Below are 17,736 nucleotides of genomic sequence, written 5' to 3'. Positions count from 1 at the left end.
TTAAGATGAGGTCATACTGGACTAAGATGGGCCCTAACCCAGTAACTGGTACCCAGGAACTGGGGGAAAATTTGGACCTGAATACACAGGGAAGATGCCATATGACCACAGAGGCAGAGATTGGAGTGATATATCTGTAAGTCAAGGAACACCAAGGATCGCCAGCGACCATCAGTAGCTAGGAAGAGGAGAGAAATAATTCCCCCGTAGGGGCCTTCAGAGAGAGGATGGCCCTACTGACACTTAGATTTCAGACTTCTAGCCTGTGGAACTATGAGACAATAAACTTTTGTTATTCTAAGCCACCTGATTTGTGGCTTAGAAATGAGGAAACTAATAGATCTGCCTTGTCTGATGTGAGAAGACAGATGAGTCATGTGTGGTTGCTAACAGTTTGTTTGGATGGTGAGGGGACAAAAGAGATAGAAATGTTAGTGACAAGAAAGTATAGAGAAGTGGAATGTTGGTGGTCTTCTTGGAAAAACATAGACTGTGAAGATATTTTTGTCTATGTGAACGATTACCAAAGGATGTTCACTACGGAGGAGGCTCTTAATAATCAAGTGGACAAAATGGGATGCTGTATGGATCAGACCTCTTTCCCCAGACACCCAGTGCTTATTCGGTGGGCCCATGAACAAAATGATTATGGCAAGGATGGAAGTTAGCCATAGACCCAACTACATGGACTTCTCATTGCCAAGACTGACCTGGCTAATGCTATTGCTGAATGCCGTATCCACCAACCGCAGAGATCAGCTGTGGCCCTTGGTAAGATGCTATTGCCCAGCTGCCTGGTAGCAGGTAGATTGCACTGGAGCTCTTCCATTGTTGAGAGGGCAGAAAATCCTCCTCACTATAATAGACACACATTCTGGGTATAGAGCCTCCTCTACTGATAATTCCGCCAGGACCTCCATCAGTAGACTCACAGAATGCCTTATTCACCATTACAGTATTCCAGCAGCATTGCTTCTGATCAAGAAACTCATTTCATACCAAGAGAAATGCAGCAGTGAACTTAAGCCTACAGAATTGACTGGTTTCATCACATATTCCATCATCTATAAGCGGCTACTTTTAACTTAAAGGTGGAATTGCTTACTGAAAACTCAGTAATGGTGCCAGATGTGAGACAACATCTTCAAAGCCAGAGTTCTGACTTACAAAATGCAGTGTATACTTTGAATCAGAGATCATTATATGGTGTTGTCTTCTCCACGCCAGAATATGTGGATTCTGGAATCAAGAGATGTAAGTGGGAGTGGCTCCTCTCACCATTATATCACATAACCTACTCACAGTTTTTTTCCTTCCCATCCAGGGAACTCAGATTTGCTGCTTTAAAGGTCTTTGTTCCAAAGAGATGAATGCTTCCACCAGGGGACACAACAACGCATGCACTAAATTGGAAGATGAGGCTGCCACCTGGCCATCTTGGACTTCTTATGTCACAAACCAGCAGGCAGTAAAAGACATCCCTCTGAGACGCCTGGGTGGCTCAGTTGGTTGGACGACTGCTTTCGGCTCAGGTCACGATCCCGGAGTCCCGGAATCAAGTCCCGCATCGGGCTCCCAGCTCCACGGGGAGTCTGCTTCTCCCTCTGACCTTCTCCTCGCTCATGCTCTCTCTCACTGCCTCTCTCTCAAATAAATAAATAAAATCTTAAAAAAAAAAAAAAAAGACATCCCTCTACTGCTGGAGTGACTGATCCCAATTACCAAGAGGGAACTTAGGTTGCTGCTAACCTATAAGTACAAACAGGACTATATCTGAAACCCAGGGCATTTCCTGGAATATATCTTAGTACTTCCATGCCCAACAGTTAAGTGTTAATAGAAAACTGTATTCAAAAAGGGGCAGGATAGGGGCACCTGGGTGGCTCAGTGGGTTAAAGCCTCTGCCTTCAGCTCGGGTCATGATCCCAGGGTCCTGGGATCAAGCCCCATGTTGGGCTTTCTGCTCAGCAGGGAGCCTGCTTCCCTTCCTCTCTCTCTGCCTGCCTCTCTGCCTACTTGTGATCTCTGTCTGTCAAATAAATAAATATAATCTTTTAAGAAGGTGGGGCAGGATAAACAGTATGGAGATTTCTCAGATAGTTGAAAATAGAGCTACTCTACAACCCAGCAATTGCACTATTAAGTATTTATCCCAAAGATACAAATGTAGTGATCCTAAGGGACATCTGTACCCCAATGTTTATAGCAGCAATGTCCACAATAGCCAAACTATGAAAAGAGCCCAGCTGTCCCCTGATAAATGAATTGATAAAGAAGTGGTACATATATACAGTGGACTATTACTTAGCCATCAAAAGGGATGAAATCTTAGCATTTGCAATGACACGGATAGAACTAAAGGGTATTATGCTAAGGGAAATAAGTCAATCAGAGAAAGACAATTATCATATGATTTCACTCATATGCGGAATTTAAGAACCAAAACAGAGGACCATAGAGGAAAGGAGGGGAAAACAAAATAAGATGTAACCAGAGAGGGAGAAAAACCGTAAGAGACTCTTAACTATAGGAAACAAACTGGAGTTACTGTAGGGGAGGTGGATAGGAGGATGGGTTAACTGGGTGATGGGCATTAAGGAGGGCACGTGATGTAGTAAGCACTGGGTATTATATGCAACTGATGAATTCCTGAACTCTACCACTGAAACTAATAATATATTTTATGTTAATTAATTTAATTTAAATAAAATAAAACAAAAAAATAACAAGGGGCAGGAATACCAAGGACTGAAATGCTTCAAGAATGAAGATTTAGGGGCGCTTGGGTGGCTCGGTGGGTTAAAGCCTCTTCCTTCAGCTCAGGTCACGATCCTAGGGTCCTGGGATCAAGCCCCGCATCGGGCTCTCTGCTCTGCGGGGAGCCTGCTTCCTCCTCTCTCTCTGCCTGCCTTGTGATCTCTGTCTGTCAAGTGAATAAATAAAATCTTTAAAAAAAAAAAAAAGAATGAAGATTTAGGGGACATCTGGATGGCTCAGTCAGTTATGTGTCTGCCCTCTGCTCAGATTATGATCCCAGGGTCCTGGGATCAAGTTCTGCATCAGGCTCCTTGCTCAGCAGGGAGCATGCTTCTCCTCTCCTGCCCCCCCTGCTTGTGCTTGTTCTCTCTCTCTCTCTCTCTCTCTGACAAATAAATAAAAAAGGAAGGAAGGAAGGAAAGAAGGAAGGGGGAAAGGGAGAGGGAGGGAAGGAGGGAAAGGAAAGGAAAAGGAAAGGGAAGGGAGGGGAAGGGGAGGATAGGAAAAGAAAGGAGAGGAGAGGAGGGGAAGGGAGGGGAGGGGAGAGAAGAGGAGGGGAGAGGAGGGGAGAGGAGAGGAAAGGAAAGGGGAAAGGGAAAGGGAAAGGGAAAGGAAAAGGAAAAGGAAAAGGAAAAGGAAAAAGAAAGAAGGGCGCCTGGGTGGCTTGGTTGGGCATCTCCCTTCAGCTCAGGTCATGATCTCAGGAACCTGGGATTGAGCCCACATCAGGCTCTCTGCTTGATGGGGAGCCTGCTTCTTCCTCTCCCTTTGATGTTCCCCCTGCTTGTGTGCTCTCTTTCTGTGTCAAATAAAATCTTTAAAAAGAAAGAAAGAAAGTTAAGATCATAACTCTCATACAAATATAAAATGAATATGTGTCACAGGTTTTATTTACCTCAATAATTAATGAAGAAGCCAGTAAGATGTTACAACTAGATCTAAGGAGAATTCAAATAACCACCACACATAAATAGAATGCAAGGAATGCTAAAAGAATGAATTTACAAAAAGATACAAAATGTTCTAATCACCAGGAAATAATCAATTGTATTCCGCTAACACAATTCATTTCCATTTCTATGGGCTAAGTCGTTTGCATTATTATTAGTTTTCTACCCCCCCAACACAATAGTAAAATACCCCCAAAAAAACACAAAAAAAGGTTAATTAGGAAGTGTGCTCAAGGCAGTATATTCAATAAATATACACATAGAACATGGATGAATAATAAGAAAATAACACTGAGTGGGACAAAAAAAATGGGAGAGGATTGTTACAGTTCATTGCTTGCCACCTCCCAGGCCACCTGGAGCAGGACCCTGTGAGCTCGGCTCATTTGCCTACTGGTACAGTGTTGGGACTTACAGCAGAGGGCACTGGAGGGACACCGCAAGACGTAGCAGAGAGGTAGGTGGCTTCCCTTCTCAGATCTTCCCGTTCCTGGCATGTCTCCTATGAAGACCCAGTGGCAGATTTCACCACCACTCTAAACGGATCGCTTCCAGGGGACCGTCCCTGGCCTGCAGGCTGCGCCCCAGCTCTGAGCTGTTGCAGCACTCCCCTGAGCTCGTCTGTCCTCCAGTCCATGCAGCCTTATCCTCTCCAAGGACATCCTCCAGTCCATGCGGCCTTATCCTCTCCAAGGACGTCCTCCAGTCCATGCAGCCTTATCCTCTCCAAGGACGTCTGAATCTCAGCTTCGGGTTGGGGCGGGGTCTGTTCCAAGTGGGTGGGTGGATGTTTTCCCTCAAGCATAGACATAGTTGTGGTGTTCACATTTGCTATTCTGTAGAGTTATCTTTTACCTCTCCTAATAGTTAACCACCTTTGATTAGTCCATAATATTACATTAAATATTACTGATAAATTATGGGTGTGGTCTCTGTTTCCAGACTGATAAAAACATAACCTTATTTATTTTCTTTCTATTCATTTCCTAAACTCATCAAGTCCTTATTATTACCCTAACAAATACATATTAGCACGCTCTCCTGTCCCTTTCATATCCTCCCAAAGCAGCCATCATATTAATAATAGCTAGGATTTTAGTTCTGTGTTGTAATGGATATATTATTTCTTTCTCTTCTCTTTAGTTCTAGTTGCTTTTTCTTTTCTTTTTTTAAGATTTTATTTATTTGACAGAGTGAGAGAGCACAAGTAGGGGGAACAGCAGAGGGAGAGGGGGAAAGCAAGCTACCCTCTGAGCAGGGAGCCCAGATGTGGGGCTCGATCCCAGGACTTTAGGATCACGACCGTAGCCAAAGGCAGATAGTTAACCATCTGAGCCACCCAGGCACGCCTACTTTTTCTTTTTTAAAGCTACAACAAACTGTACCTAAATATATGATACAGTTATTTCTGATCTCTCTTAAAACGCATCAGGATTTTTTTTTTATTTTTCTTCTCATTTTTGTACTTCCTCAAAAACGTTTTCAATGTGAGTCTTTCTGTGGCAAATTTTCTGAGAACTCGTACACTTGAGGCTTAATATCACTTTTCCTATGCCTTTATATTTGAAAGGCAATCTGGGTGAATATAATATTCTAGGCTCAAGGGTATTTTTTCAGTATAACATAGACTACTCCTTTGCCTTCCTGCAGCCAGTATGCTGTTGAGAATTCTAATATTGGTATGATTCCTATTCTCCTTTGCAGATTATATGTTCTCTCTTTCTAGAAAGTTTCAGACCTTTTCTTTATCTCTAGTACTCTTTCACTATAACTTGTCTCTGAGTGTTTCCTTATATCTTCTCTGAACTTTCTGATCTAAAATCATTCTTCATTAGTTATGAGAATTTTTATTATTTCTTCAAATATATTATTTCTTCAAATATATAAAACATCCTGTTCTTCCTTATTCTTTTGCATTTTGTCTTTTGAGACTTCTCTTACAAAGATGCTGATACTACTACTATTCTCCACATCTCTTTGCTATGTTTTGTTCATTATCATTTCCTGCTAGCATTTCCATTTGTTTGGTATGAGTTTCTAAAGGAGAGATCAACGAACTACAGCCTATGGGCTAATCCAGCTTGTCATCTATTTTTGTAAATAAAGTTTTATTGATATAGTTATGTTCATTTATGTATGATCTATGGCTGTTTTTCTGCTACAATGGAAGAGTTGAGTAGTTCCAACAGAGACCATGTGACCCACAAAGTTTAAATATTTAAAATATTTGCCATCTGGGGGCACATGGGTGGCTTAGTGGGTTAAAGCCTCTGCCTTCGGCTCGGGTCATGATCCCAGGGTCCTGGGATTGAGCCCCACATCGGGCTCTCTGCTCAGCGGGGAGCCTGCTTCCCCCTCTCTCTTTGCCTGCTTCTCTGCCTACTTGTGATCTCTGTCAAATAAATAAATAAAAATTAAAAAAAAATTGCCATCTGGCCCTTTATAGAAAAAAGTTTGCCAATCCCCACTCTACATGATAGGAACAATTTTCTTCTTTCTCCTAGAATGTACCTTGCCCACTTTTGTTTTATGAATGAATGAATGAATATGAACGAATGAATGAATAAGTTTTGAAAAACAAATATTCTATCAATAGGTAGAACTGAGAGAGATTTATTTCAAAAGATGAAAAGAGGGGCGCCTGGGTGGCTCAGTGGGTTAAGCCTCTGCCTTCAGCTCAGGTCATGATCTCAGGGTCTTGGGATCGAGGCCCGCATCGGGCTCTCTGCTTGGCGGTGAGCCTGCTTCCCCCTCTCTCTGCCTGCGTCTCTGCCTACTTGTGATCTCTCTCTCTCTCTCTCTCTCTGTGTCAAATAAATAAATAAAATCTTAAAAAAAGAAAAGATGAAAAGAGAATGTTCTTGCTAAAAGGAACAGGAACAGTATATGCAAAGGGGTCCCTAGTTGGCTCAGTTGGTTAAGCATCCAACTCTTGATTTCGGTTCAGGTCTTGATCTCAGAGTAGTGAATTCAAGCTCCACATTGGACCCTAATCGCTGGGCATGGAGTCTACTTAAAAGAATACATAAATTTGTTTTTAAAAAAAAAAAGAAAGAAAAGGAAAGGAAAGAAACATATAAGCAAAGATATAAAAGTAAAAAGGGTAGATTTCTAGTAGAGTGAAATATTTAACAAAAGAAGCCGGAAAGACTGATTAAGAACTCTTTTGGAGGGGCTCCTGGGTGGTTCAGTGGGTTAAGCCTCTGCCTGCGGCTCAGGTCATGATCTCAGGGTCCTGGGATCTAGCCCTGCATTGGGCTCTCTGCTCAGCAGAGAGCCTGCTTCCCACCCCGCCCCCCTGCCTGCCTCTCTGCCTACTTGTAATCTCTCTGGCAAATAAATAAGTAAAATCTCTAACAAAAAAACAAAACAAAACAAAAAAAACCTCTTTTGGAAAGTCTGGAGTCTAGAATGGAGAGATGGTGCTTAGTTCTCTTTGCCAGTGCCAGATATGTCACATGACCAGAGATATGCTTTAGGAGGATTCATCTGGCAGCATTGTGGAGAACACACAAGAGAGAGAGGACTGAGGAGGGATGGAGAACAGTTCAGAGGCTGTGGAGTAGTGAAATACAAAGGAGCTCACTTAGTATGGTGATGTAAACTCAGAGACACAGTGCAGCTTGCTAGAGTCACTGTACTTGGTCTCTATCCCAGACCCACAGTAGCCTAACTTAGTGGGATACTAAGCAAGTTGCTCAGTCTTTCTGAATTTCAGTCTCTCTCTCTCTTTTTTTTTTTTTTTTTTTAAGATTTTATTTATTTATTTGACAGACAGAGGTCACAAGTAGGCAGAGAGGCAGGCAGGGAGGGGGAGGGAAAGCAGGCTCCCTGCTGAGCAGAGAGTTGATGTGGGGCTCGATCCCAAGACCCTGGAATCATGACCTGAGCGGAAGGCAGAGGCTTTAACCCACTGAGCCACCCAGGCACCCCTCTCTTTAAAAAAAAAAAAAAAAAAGATTTTATTTATTAGAGAGAGAGATCACAAATAGGCAGAAGGGGAAGGGGAAGCACACTCCTTGCTGAGCAGAGATCCGGACCTGGGGCTTGATCCCAGGACCCTGAGATCACGACCTGAGCCAAAGGCAGAGTCTTAACCCACCGAGCCACCCAGGCACCTCTGAAGTTCAGTCTCTTTGTCTCTAAAACATGTTGATTCAGTGAGGATCCAATTAGGAAAATAACACTCCTGCCAGGTAATTTAATAGAATTTAATAAGAGAAGACAGTCTTTCGGACCGAAGAACTGAAAGACCAAACAGGGGATTAAGCAACTGCAGGAAGCAATGGTCACTTCCAAGGCTGGCACTAAGGCCAGACAGTGTTAGCAGACCCCAGGAGGCAGAGCTGCTGATCAGGACATGGGGCAGCTAGAGCTAGGGAGGAGGGGCAGCCCCTGGCTAGGAGCCCTGCCCAAAGCAGAGGGAGGGGAGAGACACTCCAGAGTCTCCTCTCACTCTGCCCTCCAGTCTCCTTCCAGTGACATCCATTGGCCAAAGCTAGACAGAAGTCAGTTTCCCAGCACAGCAACCTAGGAAAGGTGATTTGCAAGAATCAATCCCTTGTGATCCACAGCGGAGACTGGGTGAGCTGGGACTGGATGTAAGGCAAATAAGCAACTCGGGCACACAGGGATACATCACCGCAGCTGAGTCTACACCCTGGGCCAGCATATGTTATACAATCAGTGAAGGGTCACGGGCTGGGTTTTTGTCTTGCCCTTTCTTACATCTCCATCGTCATCTTTTACCAATTTCCTCCTAATTTCGGGCATACTGAAGTATTTCTAGTTTCTAAAATTCACCATGAACTCCATCACTTTGGGACTTGTGTGTGTTTATCTCCCTTTGTCCACGTAGCATTATGCCCTTTGCTAATGACTCATATTTCCCCCAACTCCCTCTTTCTCTTCGTTATTATCCTAGGCTCTGCCTCTGACAGAATGTTGTCCCTGAGTCCATCAGTGTTTGTTAGATGCTCCTATCTATGCTCTAATAGCGTTCTACGCATACCTCATAGCACCGAGCAGACTGGTAGAACAATGAATTTATCTCTTTGTTTTAGTTTTCTACTGCTGCCTAACAAATTACCACAAACCTCGCAGTTGAAAACAATACACATTTTTGACCTCACAGTTTCTGTAACTGAGAAGGCACACATATTTTACCTGGGCCCTGTGCACAGGATCCTACCAGGCTGAAATCAAGGTTTTGGCCGCTGTATCCTCCTCCACAGGCTTGACCAAGGAGGGTTCCATTTCCAAGTTCCCTTGGCAGAATTAGTTGTATGACTAAGGTTCCTGTTTTATTGCAGCTTGTGTCCAAAGACTACTCTCAGTTCCCAAAGACACTTTCCGGTCCTTGTCACATGGCCCTCTCTATAACATGGTGATCTTCTCCTTCAAGGCCAATGGGAGAGCTTCTGCTATAGCGTCAAATATCTCTGCCTTCCTCCTCCTTTGGCCTCTAGATCTTCTTTTTTTTAAAAAAAGAGCTCACCTGATTAGGTTGGGCTCACCGACATTCAAGGAAAGAAAAGTTAAATAGCAAATACACACCAGGATGGGGAATCTTGGGGGCCATTTAGAATTCTGCCTTCCATACTCTCCTTCTAGATGTGAACTGTGCAAAGACAAGCCAAGTTTCTTATTTGTCATTATATCCCAGAACGGAACAGAGTCAGTACTTGACACTTAGTAGCTATTCAATGAAAGAATGAAGAAATACAATAAGAAAGGGAAGGGAATGTCTAGGGGAGGGAGATATTTAAATAGGAAGTAAAATATGGGGACACCTGTGTGGCTCAGTCGGTTAAGTGTCTGCCTTTGGCTCAGGTCATGATCCCGGCATCCTGGGATCGAGCCCCACCTTGGGCTCCCTGCTCAGCCCGGAGTCTGCTTCTCCTTCTGCCCTTCCCACTCTCTCTCTGTCAAATAAAAAAATAAAATCTTAAAAAAAAAAAAAAAAAAGAAAGTAAAATATGACTTGGTAGGTAATGAACATTTGAACCTGAATCTTGGGTCTATAATGGTACCATTATAAAAAGTTGAAAACAAAGTAGGAGGAATTGGGTTGGATGAGTTGGGAAAGAATAGGGGGACAGAATTAAATGATTTGTATTTCATACTTCGTATGCTGATTTGTTTTGCCTATGGCACAACCATGTGGAAATTTCCTGCAAACAAATGAGCATGAAAGTCTGGAACTTTCATGGGTGCCTGGGTGGCTCAATCGGTTAGTGTCTGCCTTCAGCTCAGGTCATGATCCCGGGGTCCTGGGATGGAGCCCCGCATTGGGCTCCCTGCTCAGCGGGTAGCCAGCTTCTCCCTCTGCCCCTGCCTCTGCTTGTGACTCCTCTCTGTCTCTCTCTCTGTCAAATAAATAAATAAATAAGTAAGTCTGGAACTTAGAAGAGAGATATGGGTTGAGGTGAATCATAGTATTGAGTATTGAATTCTTGAAGTTGTGCCATAGTTGGTAAGTACTCTTACCACCAATCCTTCTCCCATGGGGGCACCATAACTTGGCTCTTGTACTCTAGCTCTGACTCATGTCTTTCCTTTTTGTACTTCCTAGCTATTTGATTTTCCCATAATTACTCAGATTTTTCTTATCTTCATCCTATTTAACCCTCCAGATGTCACTGTCAGAATAAAAACCCATTGCTAACTCTCTCAGGCCTGCTGATGTGGATTTAACTGTAATAGACATAGTTGAGATATTTATACTAATCTAATTCTGTGTACAGTGGTAAGAACATGACCTGGAACCACAGAAGAGCTGGGTTCAAGTACTTCCTCTGTTTATTTTCTGTATAATCATGATGGAGATGATCTCTCTGAGCTCTTTCCTTCTTTATACATGAATTATATATAGACACATGTTTTCAAGAGAATTAAATAAAATTTTGTGTGTGAAATGTCTGATAAATTATGGAAATTCAGTTAAATCCCGCATTAATTTTTTTAGAGAAAAATATGGATGTTGTGCTCATGTTCTTTTGCTCCAGATTAATTGGGATTTTTCAAATTGCTATTATAAATATGAAATCAGTTTAACAATATTACCACATAACTAAAAAACATTTCTAATCCCCACTGAGATTGGGAAGTGGTATGTACTAGCAATGAGTAAAAACTCCCACACCATATGAAACTTTTACTGTACTGGTTAGAAAAAGTGATGTCAGGTTACTTGGAACCATATTTTCTGCTAAATATTCATGATGAAATAAAGAAGTTATTTTAATTACAGTAATATTGCGCCTAGTTCTTTTTAGAGCGGAAGACAGCAGGTTTACATTTGCTTATCTGCCTCCCTGGTTGAGATGTAAAGCTAGGAATTTCTGTATCTGCCTACAATCTATGCTGAGCTCTCAGCATGATTTCTTACTACGTGGTCTTGGGGATTATGACGGCAGCCTTCCAGTGTCCTATTCATTTTCCTTTTTTTTTTTTTTTTTTTTTAAGATTGTATTTATTTGTCAGAGAGAGAGCAGGTGAGCACAAGCAGGGGGAGGGCAGGCAGAGGGAGAAGCAGGCTCCCTGCTGAGATGAAGGCAGACATTTAACCCACTGAGCCACCCAGGCGTCCCTCCTATTCATTTTCACAAGATAGCCGCAGTAGTCTGTCTAAAATGCAGCCGGAGACGCCTGGGTGGTTCAGTCAGTTAAGCAACTGTCTTGGGCTCAGATTGGGTTCATAGAGTTCTGGGATCAATCCCCACATCAGGCCCCCTGTCAGCGGAGAGTCTGCTCCTCCCTTTCCCTCTGCCTGCCTCTCCCCTATTTGTACTCTCTCTCTCCGTCAGATAAATAAATAAATCTTTAAAATAAAATAAAATAAAATAAAATAAAATAAAATAAAATAAAATAAAATACAGCCTGATTAAGTCTCCTACCTACTGCACTTAGGATGAAAGGAAAACTCTAGCTTGGCATGGCGGTTACTTTACCAGCAGTTTCCTGTTGACCTTTCCTGTCTTCTGTCTTATCACTGCCCCTTGTAATCTTTGCCCCAAAGTCCTACTACCCCCTCTTTGTGTTCTTTTTTTGGGGAACTGGCTCTTCCACCACTTTCCCTTACCTGGTTTAGGCTAAATGTTCCACCTCCCTCCTCACTGTCGCTTTCTCCTCATCTGTACACCTCCCAACTCTGGGTTGCTTGTTTTCTTTTCTTTTCTTTTTAAAATATTTTATTTAATTATTTGACAGAGAGAGAGAGAGATCTATCACAAGTAGGCAGAGAGGCAGGCAGAGAGAGAGGGAGAAGCAGGCTCCCTGCTGAGCAGAGAGCCAGATGCGGGGCTGGATCCCAGAACTCTGAGATATGATCTGAGCCCAAGGCAGAGGCTTAACCCATTGAGCCACCCAGGGGCCCCTGCTTGTTTTCTTTTACAAGTGTATACTCAGCTTTCAGTTTGGTTGAGGTTTATTTACACTTTGAAGAAATTATCCCTTTGAAATATACATACAGTAGTTTTGGAGTAACGTAATTTTTCTTTTCTTTTTTTAAATATTTGAGAGAGTGAGTGAGAGAGAGACCATGAGAGGGAAGGTCAGAGAGATAAGCAGACTCCCTGCGGAGCCGGGAGCCCAATGTGGGACTTGATCCCTGGACTCCGGGATTATGACCTGAGGAGAAGGCAGCCGCTTAACCAACTGAGCCACCCAGGTGCCCCTGGAGTAACATAATTTAAACTGCTGGTCTTGCTGACTGCAGAGTTTAAGAGCGCTTTAGGCTGGCCAAGCAACAGCCATCCATTTCATGGTGCAGGCACATTTCCCACCAGTCTCCATTTTAACATTATGTTCCTGCCTCTTTGTACCATTCGGGTGCTTTGAGAATACAGCCTATGAATTTCAGTGAGTCCCAGGGTGTTCACTTGTTTGTCTTTAAATTTTAAGTGAAAACATGGCTGAAAATTGTCAAGAAGCATCCCAGGAGTCCTTACATTAAGAGGTAGTTTGTTTTTTTTTTTAAGATTTTATTTATTTATTTGACAGACAGAAATCAAAGGTAGGCAGAGAGGCAAGCAGAGAGAGAGGAGGAAGCAGGCTCCCTGCTGAGCAGGGAGCCTGATGCGGAGCTCCATCCCCAGACCCTGGGATCATGACCTGAACTGAAGGCAGAGGCTTTAACCCACTGAGCCATCCAGGCGCCCCAAGAGGTAGTTTTAAAAATACTCTTTAAAAAGGGAAAAGTGGGGGCGTGTGGGAAGCTCAGTTAATTAAGCATCTGACTCTTGATTTCAGCTCAGGTCATGATCTCAGGATCGTGAGTTCCAGCCCCGCACTGGGTCCATGCTGGGCGTGGAGCCTGCTTAAGATTTTCTCTCTCCCTCTCCCTCTGCCCCTCAGTAATAATTGCTCCACCAACATGGGGCTCAAACTCAGGACCCCAAAGTCAAGAGTCACATGCTCTTCTCACTGAGTCAGCCAGGTGCCTCAGAAAGACAACTTTTCGAAAGAAAGAAAGAAAAAAACTCACTAGAATAACTATCCTGCTTTTTATTTATTATGAAAAAATTTAGGGGTACCTAAGTGGCTCAGTCAGTTGGGCATCTGCCTTTGGCTCAGGTCATGATCTCCAGAGTCCTGGGATTGAGCCCCAAAACAATGGGCTCCCTGCTCAGTGGGGAACCTGCTTCTTCCTCTGCCTGCTGCTCCTCCTGCTTGTGCTCTCTGTCAAATGAATAAATAAAATCTTAAAAAAATTAATTTTGGGCACCTGCGTGTCTCAGTTGGTTAGGCCACTGCCTTCGGCTCAGGTCGTGATCCTGGAATACTGGGATCGAGTCCCGAATTTGGCTCCCAGCTCTGCAGGGATTCTGTTTCTCCCTCGGACCTTCTCCTCTCTCATCTCTTACTCTCCCTGTGTCTTTCAAATAAATAAATAAAATTTTTAAAAAATTAATTTTGACTTTAGTGTTTTAAAATATTAATATATATATGTATATATATTTATTTAACAGACAGAGTTCACAAGTAGGCAGAGAAGCAGGCAGAGAGAGAGGAGGAAGCAGGCCCCCTGCTGAGCAGAGAGAGGGATGCAGGGCTGGATGCGGGGCTGGATGCAGGGCTGGACCCTGGGATCATGACCTGAGCTGAAGGCAGAGGCTTTAACCCACTGGGCCACCCAGCCGCCCCTTACTTTAGTGTTTTTAAATAACCTACCATCTTTCCAGAAATTAATCACTAGAACTATGCGTTGGAATTATTTATTTACTTGTTTGTTTCTGCTAGGCACTGGAAACTTTGTCATTGATATGGCCTATCACCTAGCACACTGCCTTAAGAATATTCATATAAATGGAATGGGCTACTCTCTGAAGCAAAACTACATCATCTTCTACAAAAAGTTGTTGCAAAATTACATCCTTCAGCTTTAAAAGCAGGAAAATAAAAGTATCAAACTCTCAACATTATTTACTAAGCTGACCACAGTTTGAAGGTATTAGGAGGTAGAATAGGATGATTAAAGGAACATGACAAAGGAAAAAATTTTAGATAGGAATAGTAAAGACCTTTAGATTATAAAATATTATGCACATATATATTACAATGAAATGTATTAGTTCCGTAACAAAAAGGTTAAAATGTTTGTTCTGATTAGAATTAATACCAATCTCTATTAGAAACTTTTAAGAACTATACAAACACCTGTCAGAGGTGACTCCTTCTCATAGATGACCTCTAAAGTTTTTGTCCGGAGGCACACCAAGACACCTTCATTATTTAAGCGGTTAAGGTAAGCCAAATCAATATCATCATGGGAGCATAGGGAGGAGGAAGAAGAGTTATATTTTGGAACACAGTCCATGGGAAATTAAGCCAGGTAACCAAAGGTTTAATTTGGAAATGCAAATATCTATTGATTAGGTTTTCAATCCACACCGTTCATGTACATGAGGAAGGAGTAATGAGGGGCAAAGCAATAGCGACAAGGAGGAGGAGGAGGAAGGGGAAGAGAAGGGTGAGAAGAAATACAAAGGGCACTGAGGGGTTATTTTCATTCATTATATTAATATACATTTACATCATATTACTGTTGAGAAAGGTAATCTTCTTCATCCAAATAATTTCACCCACTTTAAACCATTATGATACTGTAAAAACCCATCTGAGCCGTTCAGTGTAATCTTTCTGCATCTCTTTCCGTGAGGGAGGAGAGATGGCGCAAAGACCAAACTCGATGCTTTCCTTATATTCATAGAAGGAACAGCTAGCATTTCAACTAGACATTAGCTTTCCCTTCTTCCTTTGGTTCTGTTTGCCAAAACCCCTACCCCTACGAGGATCTTCTGGGTTTGGGCAGTGAAATGCAAGAACCCAGAGGTTGGAATCAGGAGATCTGTTTCCCGTGCCACTTTGTAGCTTGCGGACCGTGGGCACAACACTTAATTTTCAGCTCTTCGGTTTCATTATTTGGGAAATGGCAATAATGATGTATCTATTTTATAAGGTTGTTGTGAAGATGAGTTGGGCCTGTGAGTGTGAAAAGCCCTCTATAAACTGGAAAACACTCTCCAGATGTGTTATCTCCTTTAAAGGGCACAGAATCTGTTTAAATTGTATAGGAAATTGCAGAAAGTCGCCTTGACATTTTTAGTCAGAACTTGACACTGAGCTGAATCCCTCTGAGGAAGAGAAAGGGTTCTTGCGCCCCACATCAGCCCGGGGCAGGGTCACCCACGCTGCCGGTGCGGTCACCGCAGTATTCCATCCTCCGCTGCCGCTCCCCCTGGATCCTCCCACCGGTTTCCCGAGGAGGGTGGCGACGTTCCTAGCCATTTGGGTGGTGCCAGCTAGAGGGCGCGGGCCAGGCTGATCCGCCTAACGCGGGGCTGCAGGGTGGGGGCGGGCCAGACCGGGGGCGGGGCCTCCTGAGGAGGGCGTGGCCTTGCCTCCGGGGCGTTCAGGCTCTGCGGGCGCGCGGAGCTTGTGGGCTAGCAAGCGGACTAGCGCGCGGCCCCTGCGGACTAGCGCGCGGCTCCTGCGCACTCGGCCGCCGCCTGCGCGCGTCGCGGGCGCAGCTTTATTTTCGCCTCCGCGGCTCGCGAGCGGAGACTGGTGCGAGCCGCCTCTGACTTGCGGGAGGACGCTTTCCTCTTCGCTCTCCGCACCCGCGCCCCTTCCCCACCGCAACAGGTCAGGGGAGAGCGGAGGTGGCGAGGGCGCACGACTTGAGACTGGAGGAGCAAAGGTCAGGAAGGTAAGCGGAGCCCCTGTGCGCCCCCGGGCTGGGGGTCAGCCTCGCCGGGAAAGCCGCAGCCGCTGACTTCTGGGAAGCCCAGGCTCTCCCCGCCTCGCTGCCTGCTTCCCAGCACGCTGACTCAAGTAGCTGGCGTTTCCACTTTTCCGGTGGGAACGGGCGACGGAGACGCGGAGCTCGCATCACCCTTGCAAATCCGGGGCAGGTAGCGTCTGGGAGAACTGGGGGTGGAGCGGTGGGAAACACAGGAAGAGACCCATTTTCCTTCCCTACTCTCCCAAATCCGACGTCTCCCGGTGCGCCCCGCGTCTTGCGGAAGGATGTTCTGTTTTGGAACCTAGTCTCGGGGTTGCGTAATAGAAGTGTCCCAGAAGTTTCTCGGGGAGTAAAAGCGGGGCTTTTCTCTCATCCATCCCGAGTTCCCCTTCCCTCCCGTCATTGTCAGCCTCCTCTTTGCGTGTGGTTGGGAGAATTACTGGATCTCGTCCGATCTAATGGTGATTGAGAGGAAGGCGCGTGTTCGGTGGTCCGCAGCCTCGAGAGAGCGAGGGGGAAAGTTGAAGGCACTTTCTGTGATTTGCCCCTGGGGCGCAGGGGGACGGAATCTGCAGAACGTGGAACTGGTTAATTTCTCTTGATAATTTTTCCCGCCGGTGTCTGATCCTCCCGTGACTGCTGCATTCGAGCCCCCCGACGTTGCAAACACCAGGGTCGTCGAATTAAAAGGGAGAGGAGGGCGCCTGGGTGGCTCAGTGGGTTAAGCCGCTGCCTTCGGCTCAGGTCATGATCTCAGGGTCCTGGGATCGAGTCCCGCATCGGGCTCTCTGCTCGGCAGGGAGCCTGCTTCCCTTCCTCTCTCTCTGCCTGCCTCTCTGCCTACTTGTGATCTGTCTGTCAAATAAATAAATAAAATCTTTAAAAAAAATAATAAAAAATAAAAGGGAGAGGAATTGGAAAGTTGTGTAAATCGTACCCACCTTAACGTAATGGTAGTTACATTAATGAATTTGCAAGGGACCTTCGAAGGTCTCGATACTTTCTTAGTAGGTTGGACTTACAGGAGTTTCTGCACTCACATACACCCCAATATTGTTATGCAGATTGTGCCAGGAAGACCTTTGGCTTTGGAGGTGGAGATATGTGCGTTTCTTCCGGGAGCCAGTCTCTTTTGCGGGGAGGGGAGGTACGAGGGAGAGGGGGCGCTTGCAGACCATGTTTTGCTATGTTTTTTTAAATTGTGGGATCGGGCTTTTTTAACACTGTCAGTGCACGTTGAGGGCTGGGGGCCGGGAATGACATATGATCGAGGAACCAGACAGATTTAAAACCTTAAAGGCGAAACCGTAATTAAGGCGAAGACCCAGTTCCTGGGACAGTTGCAAAGTGAAATAAACTCAGAAATTGAGACCCAGAAACATCAGACAAGGGAGCGCCCTGAAAAGTGTGGGGATTTTGCTTGTGCAAGATTATTTCAGAGCAAGGTCTGGCAGATTTCGTAGAAGGTAGGCAGAGGTGGGATACCTCTCCCGGAGCTCTGTGCGTCAGTCAGGCTCCTGGTGGAGATAGAAGGCCGGTAAAAGAAAAAGACCTTTGGACTATGAATCTAGTTCTCTTCAGAGACTTGAGCATACCTAGGCATGGCCCTGTTTCAATGTTTACTTCCTCTGTCTAATGTATTTCCTTAGCTTGCCTTTCATCTTTAGTGGAAAAGATTCCTTGAGTGGATATTCTGGAAATAAATTCACAGGAGAGTTGAAAATTCTGGATGGTTCTCCTGTTTTAATTTAAAGGCGTTGTCCCTTGCCAGTGTTAGAAAAT

The sequence above is a fragment of the Enhydra lutris genome, unplaced genomic scaffold (genome assembly GCF_002288905.1).
Source record: "Enhydra lutris kenyoni isolate GAN:26980312 unplaced genomic scaffold, ASM228890v2 scaffoldscaffold3, whole genome shotgun sequence".
Taxonomy (NCBI): domain Eukaryota; kingdom Metazoa; phylum Chordata; class Mammalia; order Carnivora; family Mustelidae; genus Enhydra; species Enhydra lutris.
Note: the sequence above shows the minus strand (reverse complement) of the source record.